The following is a 6000-nucleotide window of genomic DNA, read 5'->3' as shown; positions in this document are numbered from 1 at the left end:
GTGGAGAGCAATCCTCCCACTTGGGGCCTTAGCTGCGACCCTGTACTCGCCTAAGTTAATAAACTACTCCGAGTGGAGAGCAATCCTCCCACTCGGGGGCTTACCTATGACCCCATACTTTCCTAATTTAAAAAACTACTCTGAGTGGTGAGCAATCCTCCCACTCGGGGGCTTAGCTGCGACCCCGTACTCGCCTAAGTTAAAAAACTACTCCGAGTGGAGAGCAATCCTCCCACTCGGGAGACTTAGCCGCGACCCCGTACTCGCCTAAGTCACAAAGATCCTCTGAGCTGCGTCACAAGTACAACATACGCTCCATCCCGAGCCGCATGGACGACGAAGTGTTGATCGGACACATCGTCGGAGCTGCGTCACAAGTACAATGTAGGTTCCATCCCGATCCACTAGGACGACGAGGTGTCGATCGGACACATCGTTAGAGCTGCGTAACAAGTACAACATCTACTCCAAGTGGGAAGTCAAGTTCCACTCGGATTTCAAAAAGATCCGAAAGTGGTAAAGGCAAAGCCATCATATTCAAGAAAACCCAAGTTCAGATAAACCCGACAAAATTCAAAACCACAGCGGGCAGAAGTACTCAGGCATCAGGCCTGAAAGAGTTTAACGGTTACAAAATCACTCGGCATTCCGAGGCAAATAAGGTGGGGCATAAAGTTTGTTCACGCTTTGGGAGGAGGGCTTGCTGGCTCGACGAAGCTGTCAAGGTCGATGCCATCTGCAATACGAGTTGCTGCATCGATGAAGGTCTGCATGAAGGATTGGAATTGGAGATTCTTAGTGTTGGCAACCTTGGTAGCCGCCAGCTTGTCTTGCCTGACCTCCTTGAAATGGACTCCGATCAAGGACAGAGCCACATCAGCACCGCAGCGAGCAGACGACTTCTTGCATTCTTCCACTCGACCAGGAATCTCTTTGATTTGAGTCATCAGAGACTCGAGATCATTCTGGAACTCTGCTTGGGGCCAGAGCTCAATGTCAACTCATGACATCGCCGCCTTCAGATGAGAAAGATAATCCATAGCACTGTCGAGACGAGACTCCAGCCCCAACACGTTCATCGCGACATCGTCCTTGATGGGGGAGTTTATGGGATCAAGATCTTTCTCGATCCGCCCAGTCTCTGCTTTGAAGTCTTGACAGAATTATGCACAATTGGAAAAGTGGCGAGTTGACATTTATATAATAAATCGACAATCGCAAATCAGTCGGACGAGAGGAAGTACCTTCAAGCTTCAGGACCAGCTTCTCAGCAAGTCTTCGCAAATAAGCCTCCAGTTCGCCCTTCTTCGCCGTGAGGTCTCCAACCTTGTCAGTCAGGGTCTCATTGTCCTTCTTCAGCTTCACAACCTCCTTATTGGCTTCAGCAACAGCAGTCTTCAGCTTGGCATTCTCCTCTTCTAACTTGCCGACTGAAGCTAGCTTCTTGTCAGCAAGCTCTATTTTCGTTCGTGCTTATTTTTGTGTTGCAGCAAGGTCGTTGTCCTTCTGCTCCAGAGCCTGCTTCATTTTGACTAAAGAAATAACATTCTTCAGTCGACCTTGGAGTTTACGATTTTCACTACGCACATATGTTCGACTGGACACACTTAGTTCAAAAGACTAAAAGGGAAAAAGCTATAAGGTGGACAGTCGGTGAGTTACTACCTCCCAAAGCAGCAGCATCATCCTTGGCCTTCTGAAGATTCTTCTTGGCCAGCTCCAAGTCAAGGTTAAGGTTGATCTGTTGCTTCTCCAACTCAGCAAACCGGGCCCCGAGCTCACAAGACTTCTGCGATTAGCAAACAAGACATGTTAGTCGACAGGAACAAAAGTTAATCTCAGCAAAAAGTGTTCTAAGACTACTGCTGAATCAAAATATTCAATAGTAGTCTCGGGGACTACACCCAGTGGGTGCACTTGGCGTGCCCCCACTGGTCTAGTTTACCACTCAGCATGGTTTGCCCAGCGTGAGTATGCAAAAAAAGAGAGAAAAAGAGAGATTCTCAGACCCCAGCCGACTTCTCGCAGTCGACCGTGGTCTCGGGGACTACACCCAGTGGTCGCACTCTGCGTGCCCCCACTGGTCTGGATACCACTTGGATCAAACTATTCCACCGAGTGAAAGAACAATGAAGTGACATTCACAAAGACCCCCGCCGAATCAAACATCCGACGTGGTCTCGGGGACTACAACCAGTGGGTGCACTTTGTGTGCCCCCACTGGTTCATAGATACACACGACTCAACTTGGTCGACCCAAGTAGAAGAGCTATTCAACACCACGTTAAAACACCCAGTGGGTGATTAGATGAAAAATGTAGACTCATGATAGATGCACATAAAAGGTTCCAAAACACTCATCCAGGGACATCTCACGGACAATGAAGCAGCAGCTTACAACTATTGTATCATAGGAAGGCAAAAGTCAGATTGGAAAATAAGTCGGAAATCAATTGAATTTGACATTAACGTGCAGAAAAGAGCTAGCATTGTAGGTAGCCTGGCTTGCCTCGTGCACCACCTTCATCTGCTCCATCATAAGGTTGGCTTGGAGTATGGCTTCCTTGGATGCACCCGCTGGGTCATCTGGAGTATGATGAGCAGCAAAGAGCGACGACGGTAGTACAGTCGGAGCAATCACGAGATCTGAAGCATGGAGCTACACAGACGAAGCAGACACTTGGGCAGTCGATGCTGAAGGACGATCAGTCGACACAGGATTGGCAAATGAAACAGTGGCCCGAGTCAGATCTCTGCACTGCTGGACCACCGTTTCTGGTGCTGATGTCCACTGAGGCTCCTAGCCGACAGGCATTCTCCTACTTGAAGCCCTACCCCTCCTTCCCATATTCTTCTGAGGCGCCTCTTCACTGTCATATGGAAGTTCAATAATGTCTCATGGGACTGCACAAAAGCAGCCATAAAGACTCAGTCGACTGACAAAGTCAACCAACAAAATAAGCACGAGGTTGCAGAATCGTACCAGCTTTGGAAGTAGCCGCGTCTTCGGTTTCCTCATCGCCCTAAGTCTTGTCAATGTCCATGGAGGTCCCAGAAGTTGCAGCACTGAGAAATTCAAAACCCACACAGTTAAAGCAGAACTATGAGTCGACAGAAAGACATAGAAAGAAAGAACCCTTACACAGAAGCGACAGGAACATCCATCTTGATCTAGGGTAAAGTCTTCCAAGGCTTTGAAGGGACAACCTTGGGCTGCTTGGTGACCTTTTTCGACGGCTCCGGAGTCAAAGTCCGAGTGCGCTTGTGCACTTGCGTGTGCTCGGAGCCATAGCCTTGTTGCACCCACCTGATGGATCATGAGACTGCTTGGATTGGCGTTCTGTGCGGGTTGGTGAGTCGACCTCTTCCTCATCGTCCGACTCATCATTCTCTTCCTCGTCATCATCATTGGGAGATAGCCAGTCGGCGCTCTCATCTATGCTCTCCACCTCCTCATGGGCTTGCTCTCCATTCGACATCAAATACATCTCAGTATAAATCTGCAAGGCAAGAGGTTAAACAAACATTAGTCAGATTCAAGGATGATTGCAAGTCAGATTGAAAGACACTCGGCAACAAAGGTCAGACCTTGTCTGGCTGGTTTTCGGCATCGGATGGGTCGACTCTCCTGGTGCCCATGGGGTTGTCTTTGTTCCCGGTAATGCTGTTCAACCATAGGGCCACCATCTTGTCCGGGACCTCCTCTGGGTGGACCCGAGCGGTGTCGTTGGAGCCCGAATACATCCACATCAATTGCTCACGGGCTTGGAGCAGCTGGATGCATTGACTGAGAAACACTTCCAATAAATCCATGCCAATTACACCCTGATGGACCAACTGGAGTACCCTCTCGACTAGCATGTTCGTCTCTACTTTCTCCGCTATAGATACAATCAGCAAAGAAGGTTGCTGGACTCGACCTAGGGTAAAGGGAGGAAGACCATTCGGCTGACCGGGGGTAGAAATGTCTTGGCAGTAGAACCCGGTCAACTGCCAACCCCTGACCGACTCAGGAAGTTTCATAGGGGAAAAGTGCTCCTCTTCCTCATCTGAATCCCTAAACCCCTGCACATCTGAATCACGTGCGTCCTCTCGTCAGTCGGATTTGCCTTCTTCACATATTGGGAACGACAGGTGAAGATATGTTTGAAGAGACCCCGGTGTGGTCTACAACCCAAGAAGTTTTCGCACAAAGAAACGAATGCAGCAATGTATGTGATAGTGTTGGGAGAGAAATGGTGAAGCTGAGCATCGAAAAAGTTCAAAAAACCCCGGAAGAAAGGATGCGGGGGAAGGGAGAAACCACGGTCGACGTGGGTGGCGAGGAGGACACACTCACCCGCTCGCGGCTGAGGCTCTATCTCGACCCCCGGCAGCCTCCAGAACCCGTCGGCAATCAAGCCTGTGGCGGCCAGATCTTCCAGATCCTCTTGGTTGAGCATGGATCAAATCCAGTCCCCCTGGATCCAACCGGCCGGCAACCCGGACCTCGACGACGATCCCCGATCGTTTTCTTGCACTTCGCCGTCGTCGTCGCTTTCTTCGCATGCTCCAGGGCCGTCGTCGTCTTTCACCATGGTGGCGGACTGCGCACGGGCAAGGCAGCGGCGTCGAGAGCAAAGGAATACGCGATGGAGAAGTAGGGGAAGAAGAAGGGTAATGGGGGCGCACTGTGCAAAAGCATCGGCCTCGACGCCTTTTATGGGCTTGCTTCCGAGTGGCTGACGCATGGGCCCGAGCGATCCTGTCAAATCCCGCAACAGTCACACACCGGATACGTGGCGAAAAAGGTGGCGTAGAAATAAAGGCACCCCATCTATCCATCTCTTTTACTGCGGCGCACTCCACCTCGCGCGCTTCCCCAAATTTTCAAATCCCGTGAGCTCCGGGAACCGCAGAAACCAATCGAGCCAAACATTTTGCACCATATCAACACTCGAAGATTTCCACCATAAGTTTACTCGACGACCTCTGAATCGATCAAGGCGACTAAAATGAAGTCGAAGTTTCAGCTTGAACCTTGAGCTCAACAAGAATGCTTGCAAAGCACAAGAGTCAAGACAGGGTCAGCTTCAACTCTCTTTTCACTCGGACCTCAATTCATTCGGGGGCTAATGACGATGCCATGAACCTAGGGTAGGGTCATAGGCCTGACCTGTACGCCCTACCCAAGGTCACTACCCTAGAGTCAAGGACATTCAAAGTATAGCAAGAAGTACCGACTGAAGCCATCAAGTGCAATCCACTCGACCAGTCACCTCATTCGGGTACCCCCAATTTAACTCGACATGGATGGAGTCATTCAAGCGTACAAGAAACCACTCGGAGCACAGAAGACCTAGAGTCACTCAGGATGGCAATGATCAGGCATTCACTCCGTAGTCTTAAAGATCATTAATAGCACTTTATAGCTGGCGCTGCCAGTAATGCCCTACCTTAATGTACATTGAACCCTTGTAACGTAGGATGGCCGGGGTCCTGGCGCACTCTATATAAGCCACCCCCTCCTATGGCACAAGGGTTCGCACCCCTTGTAACACACACCCATATTCCAGTCGTCCGCCTTAGGGCACCGAGACGTAGGGCTTTTACCTCCTCCAAGAGGGGCCTGAACTCATAAACTCTTGTGTACAACCTCGTCGTAGTTGGGGCCTTGCCTCGTCATACGTACCCCCTACACTTACTGTCAGACTTAGTACCACAATAGCGACCAACCAAGAAACGAAAAATCCCATACCCAAGCATTAAGCATAAGTAACACCGAATAATGCACCACAAGTAGGACATAAATTTCATTGCATAACTATCGACTTTCGTGCTTGCATAGGGAATCACAAACCTTAATATCAATATTCTTACTAAAGCACAATTACTCATCAACATGACTCACATATTATATCGTCATATCTAAAAACCGTTACTAAGAATCAAGTTTATTTTGTCCAATGATCTTCATGAAAGTTTTTGTTATATCCTCCTTGGATATCTATCACTTTAGAA

This window comes from Triticum dicoccoides, chromosome 2B, assembly GCF_002162155.2.
Source record: "Triticum dicoccoides isolate Atlit2015 ecotype Zavitan chromosome 2B, WEW_v2.0, whole genome shotgun sequence".
Lineage (NCBI taxonomy): Eukaryota > Viridiplantae > Streptophyta > Magnoliopsida > Poales > Poaceae > Triticum > Triticum dicoccoides.
The sequence above is the reverse complement of the archived record's forward strand: the minus strand, read 5'-3'. Positions refer to the sequence as shown.